Source organism: Vicugna pacos, unplaced genomic scaffold, assembly GCF_048564905.1.
Source record: "Vicugna pacos unplaced genomic scaffold, VicPac4 scaffold_14, whole genome shotgun sequence".
In the NCBI taxonomy this organism is placed as follows: Eukaryota; Metazoa; Chordata; class Mammalia; order Artiodactyla; family Camelidae; genus Vicugna; species Vicugna pacos.
In genome coordinates, this window is record NW_027328735.1 from 2,845,605 (window position 1) to 2,862,679 (window position 17,075).

General features: G+C 45.1%; 1 long non-coding RNA gene across 1 annotated transcript in view; it reads right to left on the minus strand.

The window, feature by feature from the left end:
• The window catches only part of LOC140692606 (uncharacterized), a 121,071-nt gene that overhangs the window by 87,046 nt on the left and 16,950 nt on the right, over nucleotides 1-17,075 (minus strand). The window lies entirely within an intron of this gene.

Below are 17,075 nucleotides of genomic sequence, written 5' to 3' on the forward strand. Positions count from 1 at the left end.
TCCACCAGAGGAAGTGTCCTGTGCTCTTTCAGATTTGTGAGATAAGCGTAATCAAAATGAGGTTATCCTTATCAAAATAGTATGGGGTGTTCATCACAACAAAGGCAACACCAGCAATTGGACATAGACCAGACAACACACACAGGAACAGGACATGGCATCAATGTCTAGGAAAGTTTGTCCTCACAGAAATCCCATGCAATTGTGTAGAGCCAAGAGTCTAAAGTTTTCACTTAACCAAGCCCTAGAAGTCTACATTAGATACCTGAAATTACCTGACCAGTAGAGATGAAGAAATACAGTAAAAGGAAAAGGAAGTACCATTTTCAGTTCCAAAGAGATTGAAGGCCCTAAGGATAAGCTTTCAGACAACTAGACTGCAAAACGCTCTCCAGAGCAAGTATTGAAAATGGAGGTGAGGGAAACACTGAAGAACAACAGTGTCTCAGAATCACAAAAGGCAGAATACCAGAAAAGTGGAAGAGAAAGCCTAAAGACGAGCCAAATAATATCAGAAAACTCAGTGGATGAGAAAATATCAGGGCTAACATTCCGTCCTAAGCAGACGAGATTTTGCAGAGGGACGCGTGAATGAATTTGAAGACAGGGGAACAGAAATCCCTCGGTCAGAAGCACACATAGGAAAGCAAGTGCAAACCAAAGAAAATATTGCTGTTGAATCCTGGTTGAAGACAAGGCATGAAAGACTAAAATTCGAAAGAGTCCCAGATGGAAAAGCAAGAGATAAAGAAACAAACAATGTTTGAAATGTGATGTGTAGAAAAATCAGACTGAAACTTGCTGAAAGCCAAGATAGAATCATCTAGGCGAATTCAGGTAGTACACAGCGTCCAAAAGAGGTGGAATCCCAATAGACTTAGCAGCAGCTGTATGATCCAAATCAACAAAGTTCATGAGCATCCCAGTGATTTAAAATGCGCCTGGAGGAAAGCAACATAGTCACAAGAGAACCTCCAGAGGGGTTTCAGCTGCTATCTCAGCAGCAATATTGCAGGACAGGGAGGAGTGCCAGGACATAGACCATAGCTTGAATGGCAAAATGCTGCCATCTAGGGTAGCCTATGCCACATGACCACCATTTCTAATAACAGCAGAGCTAGAGAATGCCACAGACCTGCAAATCTTAAAAGAATTCAGCAGTTCGAAACGTATCCTAAAAGAAAGGTTGAGAATTCTCCCCTGAAGGGATAAGCAGCAAGATGAAATGGAAAGAAGAAAACCCTTATTGGAAATGCAAGAAGAGCATGAGTGGAAAAGAAGAAACAAGAAGAAAGCAAGGAGGACATCAAAACCCTAAAGACGGGAGAGGGAAGCAGGAAATCATAGGGGATTGGAAGCACTATCTTAAGGGAGTCAGCTTATATGACTCTCTGTTGGAAGCAAACGGAGAGATGCATGGCCTGACGTGTTTGCAAAACAAACGAGAAGCAGACCAAGAAAGAATCAAACAAACAAACAACACAAAAAGGGTAGGGTAACATGAATATTCAAAAGAAATTACTCAAGGTGATGTCAAGGATCATTCAGTACGCATCGACCCAGTATCGCGGCTTGAATGTACTCAGCACACCTGTATTTGGAAATCAGAGGCGTGCATATATATTCGTAAATATTGATTCATATGAGCATATCGTGACCTAACCCAAATGCCGATTTGGAATCCAATGGATTCCTAGTCCGTGATATAGACTTGCAAGTCTTCCAACAGGATGAATGAATGCCATATTCTACACTACGTCGAGAAGAAATGGCACAAGCCTATAACAAGGAAAATAGCTCCGCAAAAGTGTACTAAGATCAAAAGAGACAGGCAGTAAAGTGCACATTGGGGATTGTATCAGTCCTAGGAATTTCAGCCCCCTTGAAACAAATGGATAGATGTCCCGTGAATGCGGGTGTTTCAGCAGAAATCAACCGACGGCTATGTATTGCGGGTGTGCCCATATTACAGGAACAATAGTTTCCCTTAGTGGGTCTCTGTGTACTGTGAACTGTTAGAAAGTTTAAAGACGTGTGAAACATTCAACTGAAAATGGACACACTTCCCTCCGTTGCTACAGTGCATACAGATCTGAACAAAAGGAAAGAGGGAAAAACAAAGGCCCATGGGACGCTAGTGGGTAGAATCACATTTACCTTAGGAACCTCTCGTCGGATGCAGCCCCTCCCCCAACACTGACAAGATGCAGCAGCCATTGGGGATGGCAGTTAGCGGTTGGATTCCAGGTGGAATGTTGGTGTGTACCGCGAGGCTTGTTGTGGCTGGTGGATCCTAGGTAACCGGGCAGAGTTCTGTGGGTGGATCAGTGCGATGGAGGGGCTGCCACCCTCTGTGGAGCTTGGCTTAGGTCTTTGGTCCGGGAAGCTGTGTCAGTTCGAGATAATGCTGCTGCCCAAAGACCTGAGTTCACGGGTCAGTTTCCAGAACCTGAAAGGGCAGACAGTGGAAGATCTGCCTGTCTTCAGCTTACTGGAGAGGCTCCGAGGTCCTTTCAGACTTGCCCAGTCCTGTTGAAGTCGACTTTATAGGAGACACGAAGAGAAGCTGGCCGAAAATATGGCTGCACGGATTGAGGAGAGATGCGAACACATTGATGAGAGATGTTCTGCTACAATAGAGAATACTGGCCTGGAGACAGCTGTAGAGGATAGCAGGCTCGAAAGGCATTCATGAGACATATTGAACCTCGCTGATACTAGCAGAAACATACGGAGGGCCACCGTGGACTGGAGGAAGTTCCTCAATTCTCTGCTCCAAGAACGGGTCCAAGATCCCTGACGTCTAAATAGAAGAGATGGCAGAGATGATAAAAAAGCTCCTGTTCTTGAAAGCGGTCAGATAATCCACACGACCCAAGGGGCAATTCCAAGACATTCAGATCAAAGTGCACCAAGCCCAGGTAAGCCTTTTCCCAGGTTTGGGCCTAGCTATCAAGCACTTGCTCTTCCCTCCCCTCCACTCAGGCATCCATTTTGAGGGATCAGTACCTGAGCTGCAATGAAGCCAGTAAGAGAAGAGCAAGCCCCTCCTAGAATCAGAGTTCCTCTAGCTCCATCCTCTGTGAACAACAGGGAACCCCATAAAGGTCAAATACTCCCGTATGAAATAGATAGGAATTGAATATTTAGCTCCCACAAAGAAACGATGGCCTTCCGCTAGATTCAGCAAATGCTGGGTTTATGTCTTCTCTGGGGTGAAGGGAGTGTGGTAAGTGAGGGGAATCTTTGACTGAACTTGAATCTGTATTAGGCCTCCGTTTTTCAAGACAGTCTAGGTACATATTAGAAGTCAGATAGTGAACGGAACTGTAAAAGTCGCCAATGACATGAAAGACACAGCTTATGTGGACCGTCTTTCAATTGAGTCAAGCCCCCGGGGGCAATCGATCATGGGGGTGCACACTTGGTTGCATTCAAGTGCTTTAGCCAACATGATCGGATGATTAAGCGTTCTCATCACTGATAGAAGAACACCTGGTTCTCAGTAGCCTAGCATAGCTGCAGCAGGTTTCTCATAGCTATAATGCCTCTAGGTTCTTTGGATTCAAAGCTAAATGTATATATTTAGTTCGTTTCCTCTTGTATTTTCCTTGAGAGGGATGTTACACCTTGAAATGCCAACATTGACCAGTAGGTGTCATCGGGAGTAAAGGGCACCACATGCACAAGGGAATCCAAGCTTGGGGGTTATTTCATGTTTCCATTAGTTATTTCATGGTTCCTGTTGGTTTCGGAGGCTTCAACAGTAAAGAGTTGACATGACCCCTTTAACAGTTCGGACTGCTAGTTTGCATTCTATCTGTCTATGTTTTCCTTAGAGCTGACAAAATGTTACCGAAATTGACAAGTCTGGCTTCTAGGTCGATTTAGTATGTTTCAGAAACTAACTTCATTTTCGTATAACTCCCAAAACATTTATATAAATTCTATTAAATTTTTAAAGACTGCAAATGAGATATCAACACAATGTCAAAACTGGAGTCTTCGGACAATCCCTCCCACCACTGCTGTATAGAAACAGAGAGATAAAAATAAATCACATTTCTGTGAAATGTATCTGGAAAGTGTTGATTCATCGATGCCCAGTTGACAGAGAAGCAGTGCAACCTGCGCTCACTCGCTCCCATGAACACAGCAATGGAAACATCCACTCACCCAGCCCTTGGCACAGGACACTTGCCGAAGAGAGGTCTGTTACTTCCAAAGACAGGATGAGGCCTCAGAACACCTGGAAGCAGGAGAAGGAAAAGCAGGGAATGGAAACCAGTGCATGGTCTGAGCCCTGTTGATGGAGCAGTAAAGGTGAAACTCTCTTTAACTTGGACGCACACTCTCAAGCGGACAGGAGACATGGGACTGAAGGTGATGCGCTGAGTGTTAGAAGAGTGCACAGCAGATGCTTGGCTGACAGAACTCAAAGAATCCAGTGCAAAATATCCCCACAGTTGATTCTGAGACCGAGATCCGAGCTGCCAAATTTGAGGTAGCAGAGGCAGCGTTCAGGGAGGGATAGGGCTACGGATGATGGCACACGCTGAGTCTCAGGGATCTGGAGTGCGTTGTGGGATGTGGTGGGTCCTATCAAGAGAGCAAACCGACCTGTGACCCCAATGAGCAAGCAACCACCCTGGCGCACGCAGTTCAAATTATCGATCTGTCCCATGGCCACACACAGTGCATCTGCAGGACCAGAGAACAATTTGGTATTTTGCCAATAGAGCATGTGTGGGGCTGAATCAGAGATATTGTGCATCGGGTCTGAGGGATCCAGGGGGCCTTGGGTTTGAATTGAGAATGAAAAGCCTTAGGATCTGCTACATTCAAAACCTGGGCTGTGATTATGGTTTGGTTTGAGGCACAGGATGTGCAACAGCTCTGTGGTTGCCTTCGTGCACCCGTGCCACAAGGATGAGAGGACAAGGAAGTGTGGTCCAAGACCACAGCATGAGAAGAGGAAGGATTTCCTTCAGTTTATCGCTCAAAAGCGGATGCTACATTTTGGATGGCACCGGCACGGTTCGGCAGCGAGGACAACAAGTTCGTGCTGCGGGATCATTCCAGCAGGCCCTGATGTGTGACATCCATAGATATGCTTCCACTGGTGTTTCTGTAGACAGAGAAGCTCTTGGAAGAACTGGTTTCAGTGGGACATTCCCGTGGCACTACAAAGCACAAGCGCACTCACACTCTGATCTTCTGGAAACACTCCAAAATAACATAGAGTAGAATGCAGAGCTGAGAACCTTTAGAAGCTCCATTTCCACCAGAGGAAGTGTCCTGTGCTCTTTCAGATTTGTGAGATAAGCGTAATCAAAATGAGGTTATCCGTATCAAAATAGTATGGGGTGTTCATCACAACAAAGGCAACACCAGCAATTGGAGATAGACCAGACAACACACACAGGAACAGGACATGGCATCAATGTCTAGGAAAATTTGTCCTCACAGAAATCCCATGCAATTGTGTAGAGCCAAGAGTCTAAAGTTTTCACTTAACCAAGCCCTAGAAGTCTACATTAGATACCTGAAATTACCTGACCAGTAGAGAAGAAGAAATACAGTAAAAGGAAAAGGAAGTACCATTTTCAGTTCCAAAGAGATTGAAGGCCCTAAAGATAAGCTTTCAGACAATTAGACTGCAAAACGCTCTCCAGAGCAAGTATTGAAAATGGAGGTGAGGGAAACACTGAAGAACAAGAGTGTCTCAGAATCACAAAAGGCAGAATACCAGAAAAGGGGAAGAGAAAGCCTACAGATGAGCCAAATAATATCAGAAAATTCAGTGGATGAGAAAATATCAGGGCTAACATTCCGTCCTAAGCAGACGAGATTTTGCAGAGGGACGTGTGAATGAATTTGAAGACAGGGGAACAGAAATCCCTCGGTCAGAAGCACACATAGGAAAGCAAGTGCAAACCAAAGAAAATATTGCTGTTGAATCCTGGTTGAAGACAAGGCATGAAAGACTAAAATTCGAAAGAGTCCCAGATGGAAAAGCAAGAGATAAAGAAACAAACAATGTTTGAAAAGTTATGTGTAGAAAAATCAGACTGAAACTTGCTGAAAGCCAAGATAGAATCATCTAGGCGAATTCAGGTAGTACACAGCGTCCAAAAGAGGTGGAATCCCAATAGACTTAGCAGCAGCTGTATGATCCAAATCAACAAAGTTCATGAGCATCCCAGTGATTTAAAATGCGCCTGGAGGAAAGCAACATAGTCACAAGAGAACCTCCAGAGGGGTTTCAGCTGCTATCTCAGCAGCAATATTGCAGGACAGGGAGGAGTGCCAGGACATAGACCATAGCTTCAATGGCAAAATGCTGCCATCTAGGGTAGCCTATGCCACATGACCACCATTTCTAATAACAGCAGAGCTAGAGAATGCCACAGACCTGCAAATCTTAAAAGAATTCAGCAGTTCGAAACGTATCCTAAAAGAAAGGTTGAGAATTCTCCCCTGAAGGGATAAGCAGCAAGATGAAATGGAAAGAAGAAAACCCTTATTGGAAATGCAAGAAGAGCATGAGTGGAAAAGAAGAAACAAAAAGAAAGCAAGGAGGACATCAAAACCCTAAAGATGGGAGAGGGAAGCAGGAAATCATAGGGGATTGGAAGCACTATCTTAAGGGAGTCAGCTTATATGACTCTCTGTTGGAAGCAAACGGAGAGATGCATGGCCTGACGTGTTTGCAAAACAAACGAGAAGCAGACCAAGAAAGAATCAAACAAACAAACAACACAAAAAGGGTAGGGTAACATGAATATTCAAAAGAAATTACTCAAGGTGATGTCAAGGATCATTCAGTACGCATCGACCCAGTATCGCGGCTTGAATGTACTCAGCACACCTGTATTTGGAAATCAGAGGCGTGCATATATATTCGTAAATATTGATTCATATGATCATATCGTGACCTAACCCAAATGCCGATTTGGAATCCAATGGATTCCTAGTCCGTGATATAGACTTGCAAGTCTTCCAACAGGATGAATGAATGCCATATTCTACACTACGTCGAGAAGAAATGGCACAAGCCTATAACAAGGAAAATAGCTCCGCAAAAGTGTACTAAGATCAAAAGAGACAGGCAGTAAAGTGCACATTGGGGATTGTATCAGTCCTAGGAATTTCAGCCCCCTTGAAACAAATGGATAGATGTCCCGTGAATGCGGGTGTTTCAGCAGAAATCAACCGACGGCTATGTATTGCGGGTGTGCCCATATTACAGGAACAATAGTTTCCCTTAGTGGGTCTCTGTGTACTGTGAACTGTTAGAAAGTTTAAAGACGTGTGAAACATTCAACTGAAAATGGACACACTTCCCTCCGTTGCTACAGTGCATACAGATCTGAACAAAAGGAAAGAGGGAAGAACAAAGGCCCATGGGACGCTAGTGGGTAGAATCACATTTACCTTAGGAACCTCTCGTCGGATGCAGCCCCTCCCCCAACACTGACAAGATGCAGCAGCCATTGGGGATGGCAGTTAGCGGTTGGATTCCAGGTGGAATGTTGGTGTGTACCGCGAGGCTTGTTGTGGCTGGTGGATCCTAGGTAACCGGGCAGAGTTCTGTGGGTGGATCAGTGCGATGGAGGGGCTGCCACCCTCTGTGGAGCTTGGCTTAGGTCTTTGGTCCGGGAAGCTGTGTCAGTTCGAGATACTGCTGCTGCCCAAAGACCTGAGTTCACGGGTCAGTTTCCAGAACCTGAAAGGGCAGACAGTGGAAGATCTGCCTGTCTTCAGCTTACTGGAGAGGCTCCGAGGTCCTTTCAGACTTGCCCAGTCCTGTTGAAGTCGACTTTATGGGAGACACGAAGAGAAGCTGGCCGAAAATATGGCTGCACTTATTGAGGAGAGATGCGAACACATTGATGAGAGATGTTCTGCTACAATAGAGAATACTGGCCTGGAGACAGCTGTAGAGGATAGCAGGCTCGAAAGGCATTCATGAGACATATTGAACCTCGCTGATACTAGCAGAAACATACGGAGGGCCACCGTGGACTGGAGGAAGTTCCTCAATTCTCTGCTCCAAGAACGGGTCCAAGATCCCTGACGTCTAAAGAGAAGAGATGGCAGAGATGATAAAAAAGCTCCTGTTCTTGAAAGCGGTCAGATAATCCACACGACCCAAGGGGCAATTCCAAGACATTCAGATCAAAGTGCACCAAGCCCAGGTAAGCCTTTTCCCAGGTTTGGGCCTAGCTATCAAGCACTTGCTCTTCCCTCCCCTCCACTCAGGCATCCATTTTGAGGGATCAGTACCTGAGCTGCAATGAAGCCAGTAAGAGAAGAGCAAGCCCCTCCTAGAATCAGAGTTCCTCTAGCTCCATCCTCTGTGAACAACAGGGAACCCCATAAAGGTCAAATACTCCCGTATGAAATAGATAGGAATTGAATATTTAGCTCCCACAAAGAAACGATGGCCTTCCGCTAGATTCAGCAAATGCTGGGTTTATGTATTCTCTGGGGTGAAGGGAGTGTGGTAAGTGAGGGGAATCTTTGACTGAACTTGAATCTGTATTAGGCCTCCGTTTTTCAAGACAGTCTAGGTACATATTAGAAGTCAGATAGTGAACTGAACTGTAAAAGTCGCCAATGACATGAAAGACACAGCTTATGTGGACCGTCTTTCAATTGAGTCAAGCCCCCGGGGGCAATCGATCATGGGGGTGCACACTTGGTTGCATTCAAGTGCTTTAGCCAACATGATCGGATGATTAAGCGTTCTCATCACTGATAGAAGAACACCTGGTTCTCAGTAGCCTAGCATAGCTGCAGCAGGTTTCTCATAGCTATAATGCCTCTAGGTTCTTTGGATTCAAAGCTAAATGTATATATTTAGTTCGTTTCCTCTTGTATTTTCCTTGAGAGGGATGTTACACCTTGAAATGCCAACATTGACCAGTAGGTGTCATCGGGAGTAAAGGGCACCACATGCACAAGGGAATCCAAGCTTGGGGGTTATTTCATGTTTCCATTAGTTATTTCATGGTTCCTGTTGGTTTCGGAGGCTTCAACAGTAAAGAGTTGACATGACCCCTTTAACAGTTCGGACTGCTAGTTTGCATTCTATCTGTCTATGTTTTCCTTAGAGCTGACAAAATGTTACCGAAATTGACAAGTCTGGCTTCTAGGTCGATTTAGTATGTTTCAGAAACTAACTTCATTTTCGTATAACTCCCAAAACATTTATATAAATTCTATTAAATTTTTAAAGACTGCAAATGAGATATCAACACAATGTCAAAACTGGAGTCTTCGGACAATCACTCCCACCACTGCTGTATAGAAACAGAGAGATAAAAATAAATCACATTTCTGTGAAATGTATCTGGAAAGTGTTGATTCATCGATGCCCAGTTGACAGAGAAGCAGTGCAACCTGCGCTCACTCGCTCCCATGAACACAGCAATGGAAACATCCACTCACCCAGCCCTTGGCACAGGACACTTGCCGAAGAGAGGTCTGTTACTTCCAAAGACAGGATGAGGCCTCAGAACACCTGGAAGCAGGAGAAGGAAAAGCAGGGAATGGAAACCAGTGCATGGTCTGAGCCCTGTTGATGGAGCAGTAAAGGTGAAACTCTCTTTAACTTGGACGCACACTCTCAAGCGGACAGGAGACATGGGACTGAAGGTGATGCGCTGAGTGTTAGAAGAGTGCACAGCAGATGCTTGGCTGACAGAACTCAAAGAATCCAGTGCAAAATATCCCCACAGTTGATTCTGAGACCGAGATCCGAGCTGCCAAATTTGAGGTAGCAGAGGCAGCGTTCAGGGAGGGATAGGGCTACGGATGATGGCACACGCTGAGTCTCAGGGATCTGGAGTGCGTTGTGGGATGTGGTGGGTCCTATCAAGAGAGCAAACCGACCTGTGACCCCAATGAGCAAGCAACCACCCTGGCGCACGCAGTTCAAATTATCGATCTGTCCCATGGCCACACACAGTGCATCTGCAGGACCAGAGAACAATTTGGTATTTTGCCAATAGAGCATGTGTGGGGCTGAATCAGAGATATTGTGCATCGGGTCTGAGGGATCCAGGGGGCCTTGGGTTTGAATTCAGAATGAAAAGCCTTAGGATCTGCTACATTCAAAACCTGGGCTGTGATTATGGTTTGGTTTGAGGCACAGGATGTGCAACAGCTCTGTGGTTGCCTTCGTGCACCCGTGCCACAAGGATGAGAGGACAAGGAAGTGTGGTCCAAGACCACAGCATGAGAAGAGGAAGGATTTCCTTCAGTTTATCTCTCAAAAGCGGATGCTACATTTTGGATGGCACCGGCACGGTTCGGCAGCGAGGACACCAAGTTCGGGCTGCGGGATCATTCCAGCAGGCCCTGATGTGTGACATCCATAGATATGCTTCCACTGGTGTTTCTGTAGACAGAGAAGCTCTTGGAAGAACTGGTTTCAGTGGGACATTCCCGTGGCACTACAAAGCACAAGCGCACTCACACTCTGATCTTCTGGAAACACTCCAAAATAACATAGAGTAGAATGCAGAGCTTAGAACATTTAGAAGCTCCATTTCCACCAGAGGAAGTGTCCTGTGCTCTTTCAGATTTGTGAGATAAGCGTAATCAAAATGAGGTTATCCTTATCAAAATAGTATGGGGTGTTCATCACAACAAAGGCAACACCAGCAATTGGAGATAGACCAGACAACACACACAGGAAAAGGACATGGCATCAATGTCTAGGAAAATTTGTCCTCACAGAAATCCCATGCAATTGTGTAGAGCCAAGAGTCTAAAGTTTTCACTTAACCAAGCCCTAGAAGTCTACATTAGATACCTGAAATTACCTGACCAGTAGAGATGAAGAAATACAGTAAAAGGAAAAGGAAGTACCATTTTCAGTTCCAAAGAGATTGAAGGCCCTAAAGATAAGCTTTCAGACAATTAGACTGCAAAACGCTCTCCAGAGCAAGTATTGAAAATGGAGGTGAGGGAAACACTGAAGAACAAGAGTGTCTCAGAATCACATAAGGCAGAATACCAGAAAAGGGGAAGAGAAAGCCTAAAGACGAGCCAAATAATATCAGAAAATTCAGTGGATGAGAAAATATCAGGGCTAACATTCCGTCCTAAGCAGACGAGATATTGCAGAGGGACGCGTGAATGAATTTGAAGACAGGGGAACAGAAATCCCTCGGTCAGAAGCACACATAGGAAAGCAAGTGCAAACCATTGAAAACATTGCTGTTGAATCCTGGTTGAAGACAAGGCATGAAAGACTATAATTCGAAAGAGTCCCAGATGGAAAAGCAAGAGATAAAGAAACAAACAATGTTTGAAAAGTTATGTGTAGAAAAATCAGACTGAAACTTGCTGAAAGCCAAGATAGAATCATCTAGGCGAATTCAGGTAGTACACAGCGTCCAAAAGAGGTGGAATCCCAATAGACTTAGCAGCAGCTGTATGATCCAAATCAACAAAGTTCATGAGCATCCCAGTGATTTAAAATGCGCCTGGAGGAAAGCAACATACTCACAAGTGAACCTCCAGAGGGCTTTCAGCTGCTATCTCAGCAGCAATATTGCAGGACAGGGAGGAGTGCCAGGATATAGACCATAGCTTGAATGGCAAAATGCTGCCATCTAGGGTAGCCTATGCCACATGACCACCATTTCTAATAACAGCAGAGCTAGAGAATGCCACAGACCTGCAAATCTTAAAAGAATTCAGCAGTTCGAAACGTATCCTAAAAGAAAGGTTGAGAATTCTCCCCTGAAGGGATAAGCAGCAAGATGAAATGGAAAGAAGAAAACCCTTATTGGAAATGCAAGAAGAGCATGAGTGGAAAAGAAGAAACAAGAAGAAAGCAAGGAGGACATCAAAACCCTAAAGATGGGAGAGGGAAGCAGGAAATCATAGGGGATTGGAAGCACTATCTTAAGGGAGTCAGCTTATATGACTCTCTGTTGGAAGCAAACGGAGAGATGCATGGCCTGACGTGTTTGCAAAACAAACGAGAAGCAGACCAAGAAAGAATCAAACAAACAAACAACACAAAAAGGGTAGGGTAACATGAATATTCAAAAGAAATTACTCAAGGTGATGTCAAGGATCATTCAGTACGCATCGACCCAGTATCGCGGCTTGAATGTACTCAGCACACCTGTATTTGGAAATCAGAGGCGTGCATATATATTCGTAAATATTGATTCATATGAGCATATCGTGACCTAACCCAAATGCCGATTTGGTATCCAATGGATTCCTAGTCCGTGATATAGACTTGCAAGTCTTCCAACAGGATGAATGAATGCCATATTCTACACTACGTCGAGAAGAAATGGCACAAGCCTATAACAAGGAAAATAGCTCCGCAAAAGTGTACTAAGATCAAAAGAGACAGGCAGTAAAGTGCACATTGGGGATTGTATCAGTCCTAGGAATTTCAGCCCCCTTGAAACAAATGGATAGATGTCCCGTGAATGCGGGTGTTTCAGCAGAAATCAACCGACGGCTATGTATTGCAGGTGTGCCCATATTACAGGAACAATAGTTTCCCTTAGTGGGTCTCTGTGTACTGTGAACTGTTAGAAAGTTTAAAGACGTGTGAAACATTCAACTGAAAATGGACACACTTCCCTCCGTTGCTACAGTGCATACAGATCTGAACAAAAGGAAAGAGGGAAGAACAAAGGCCCATGGGACGCTAGTGGGTAGAATCACATTTACCTTAGGAACCTCTCGTCGGATGCAGCCCCTCCCCCAACACTGACAAGATGCAGCAGCCATTGGGGATGGCAGTTAGCGGTTGGATTCCAGGTGGAATGTTGGTGTGTACCGCGAGGCTTGTTGTGGCTGGTGGATCCTAGGTAACCGGGCAGAGTTCTGTGGGTGGATCAGTGCGATGGAGGGGCTGCCACCCTCTGTGGAGCTTGGCTTAGGTCTTTGGTCCGGGAAGCTGTGTCAGTTCGAGATACTGCTGCTGCCCAAAGACCTGAGTTCACGGGTCAGTTTCCAGAACCTGAAAGGGCAGACAGTGGAAGATCTGCCTGTCTTCAGCTTACTGGAGAGGCTCCGAGGTCCTTTCAGACTTGCCCAGTCCTGTTGAAGTCGACTTTATGGGAGACACGAAGAGAAGCTGGCCGAAAATATGGCTGCACTTATTGAGGAGAGATGCGAACACATTGATGAGAGATGTTCTGCTACAATAGAGAATACTGGCCTGGAGACAGCTGTAGAGGATAGCAGGCTCGAAAGGCATTCATGAGACATATTGAACCTCGCTGATACTAGCAGAAACATACGGAGGGCCACCGTGGACTGGAGGAAGTTCCTCAATTCTCTGCTCCAAGAACGGGTCCAAGATCCCTGACGTCTAAAGAGAAGAGATGGCAGAGATGATAAAAAAGCTCCTGTTCTTGAAAGCGGTCAGATAATCCACACGACCCAAGGGGCAATTCCAAGACATTCAGATCAAAGTGCACCAAGCCCAGGTAAGCCTTTTCCCAGGTTTGGGCCTAGCTATCAAGCACTTGCTCTTCCCTCCCCTCCACTCAGGCATCCATTTTGAGGGATCAGTACCTGAGCTGCAATGAAGCCAGTAAGAGAAGAGCAAGCCCCTCCTAGAATCAGAGTTCCTCTAGCTCCATCCTCTGTGAACAACAGGGAACCCCATAAAGGTCAAATACTCCCGTATGAAATAGATAGGAATTGAATATTTAGCTCCCACAAAGAAACGATGGCCTTCCGCTAGATTCAGCAAATGCTGGTTTTATGTATTCTCTGGGGTGAAGGGAGTGTGGTAAGTGAGGGGAATCTTTGACTGAACTTGAATCTGTATTAGGCCTCCGTTTTTCAAGACAGTCTAGGTACATATTAGAAGTCAGATAGTGAACTGAACTGTAAAAGTCGCCAATGACATGAAAGACACAGCTTATGTGGACCGTCTTTCAATTGAGTCAAGCCCCCGGGGGCAATCGATCATGGGGGTGCACACTTGGTTGCATTCAAGTGCTTTAGCCAACATGATCGGATGATTAAGCGTTCTCATCACTGATAGAAGAACACCTGGTTCTCAGTAGCCTAGCATAGCTGCAGCAGGTTTCTCATAGCTATAATGCCTCTAGGTTCTTTGGATTCAAAGCTAAATGTATATATTTAGTTCGTTTCCTCTTGTATTTTCCTTGAGAGGGATGTTACACCTTGAAATGCCAACATTGACCAGTAGGTGTCATCGGGAGTAAAGGGCACCACATGCACAAGGGAATCCAAGCTTGGGGGTTATTTCATGTTTCCATTAGTTATTTCATGGTTCCTGTTGGTTTCGGAGGCTTCAACAGTAAAGAGTTGACATGACCCCTTTAACAGTTCGGACTGCTAGTTTGCATTCTATCTGTCTATGTTTTCCTTAGAGCTGACAAAATGTTACCGAAATTGACAAGTCTGGCTTCTAGGTCGATTTAGTATGTTTCAGAAACTAACTTCATTTTCGTATAACTCCCAAAACATTTATATAAATTCTATTAAATTTTTAGAGACTGCAAATGAGATATCAACACAATGTCAAAACAGGAGTCTTCGGACAATCCCTCCCACCACGGCTGTATAGAAACAGAGAGATAAAAATAAATCACATTTCTGTGAAATGTATCTGGAAAGTGTTGATTCATCGATGCCCAGTTGACAGAGAAGCAGTGCAACCTGCGCTCACTCGCTCCCATGAACACAGCAATGGAAACATCCACTCACCCAGCCCTTGGCACAGGACACTTGCCGAAGAGAGGTCTGTTACTTCCAAAGACAGGATGAGGCCTCAGAACACCTGGAAGCAGGAGAAGGAAAAGCAGGGAATGGAAACCAGTGCATGGTCTGAGCCCTGTTGATGGAGCAGTAAAGGTGAAACTCTCTTTAACTTGGACGCACACTCTCAAGCGGACAGGAGACATGGGACTGAAGGTGATGCGCTGAGTGTTAGAAGAGTGCACAGCAGATGCTTGGCTGACAGAACTCAAAGAATCCAGTGCAAAATATCCCCACAGTTGATTCTGAGACCGAGATCCGAGCTGCCAAATTTGAGGTAGCAGAGGAAGCGTTCAGGGAGGGATAGGGCTACGGATGATGGCACACGCTGAGTCTCAGGGATCTGGAGTGCGTTGTGGGATGTGGTGGGTCCTATCAAGAGAGCAAACCGACCTGTGACCCCAATGAGCAAGCAACCACCCTGGCGCACGCAGTTCAAATTATCGATCTGTCCCATGGCCACACCCAGTGCATCTGCAGGACCAGAGACCAATTTGGCATTTTGCCAATAGAGCATGTGTGGGGCTGAATCAGAGATATTGTGCATCGGGTCTGAGGGATCCAGGGGGCCTTGGGTTTGAATTCAGAATGAAAAGCCTTAGGATCTGCTACATTCAAAACCTGGGCTGTGATTATGGTTTGGTTTGAGGCACAGGATGTGCAACAGCTCTGTGGTTGCCTTCGTGCACCCGTGCCACAACGATGAGAGGACAAGGAAGTGTGGTCCAAGACCACAGCGTGAGAAGAGGAAGGATTTCCTTCAGTTTATCTCTCAAAATCGGATGCTACATTTTGGATGGCACCGGCACGGTTCGGCAGCGAGGACACCAAGTTAGGGCTGCGGGATCATTCCAGCAGGCCCTGATGTGTGACATCCATAGATATGCTTCCACTGGTGTTTCTGTAGACAGAGAAGCTCTTGGAAGAACTGGTTTCAGTGGGACATTCCCGTGGCACTACAAAGCACAAGCGCACTCACACTCTGATCTTCTGGAAACACTCCAAAATAACATAGAGTAGAATGCAGAGCTGAGAACATTTAGAAGCTCCATTTCCACCAGAGGAAGTGTCCTGTGCTCTTTCAGGTTTGTGAGATAAGCGTAATCAAAATGAGGTTATCCTTATCAAAATAGTATGGGGTGTTCCTCACAACAAAGGCAACACCAGCAATTGGAGATAGACCAGACAACACACACAGGAACAGGACATGGCATCAATGTCTAGGAAAATTTGTCCTCACAGAAATCCCATGCAATTGTGTAGAGCCAAGAGTCTAAAGTTTTCACTTAACCAAGCCCTAGAAGTCTACATTAGATACCTGAAATTACCTGACCAGTAGAGATGAAGAAATACAGTAAAAGGAAAAGGAAGTACCATTTTCAGTTCCAAAGAGATTGAAGGCCCTAAAGATAAGCTTTCAGACAATTAGACTGCAAAACGCTCTCCAGAGCAAGTATTGAAAATGGAGGTGAGGGAAACACTGAAGAACAACAGTGTCTCAGAATCACAAAAGGCAGAATACCAGAAAAGGGGAAGAGAAAGCCTACAGATGAGCCAAATAATATCAGAAAATTCAGTGGATGAGAAAATATCAGGGCTAACATTCCGTCCTAAGCAGACGAGATATTGCAGAGGGACGCGTGAATGAATTTGAAGACAGGGGAACAGAAATCCCTCGGTCAGAAGCACACATAGGAAAGCAAGTGCAAACCATTGAAAAGATTGCTGTTGAATCCTGGTTGAAGACAAGGCATGAAAGACTATAATTCGAAAGAGTCCCAGATGGAAAAGCAAGAGATAAAAAACAAACAATGTTTGAGAAGTTTTGTGTAGAAAAATCAGACTGAAACTTGCTGAAAGCCAAGATAGAATCATCTAGGCGAATTCAGGTAGTACACAGCGTCCAAAAGAGGTGGAATCCAAATAGACTTAGCAGCAGCTGTATGATCCAAATCAACAAAGTTCATGAGCATCCCAGTGATTTAAAATGCGCCTGGAGGAAAGCAACATACTCACAAGTGAACCTCCAGAGGGGTTTCAGCTGCTATCTCAGCAGCAATATTGCAGGACAGGGAGGAGTGCCAGGATATAGACCATAGCTTGAATGGCAAAATGCTGCCATCTAGGGTAGCCTATGCCACATGACCACCATTTCTAATAACAGCAGAGCTAGAGAATGCCACAGACCTGCAAATCTTAAAAGAATTCAGCAGTTCGAAACTTATCCTAAAAGAAAGGTTGAGAATTCTCCCCTGAAGGGATAAGCAGCAAGATGAAATGGAAAGAAG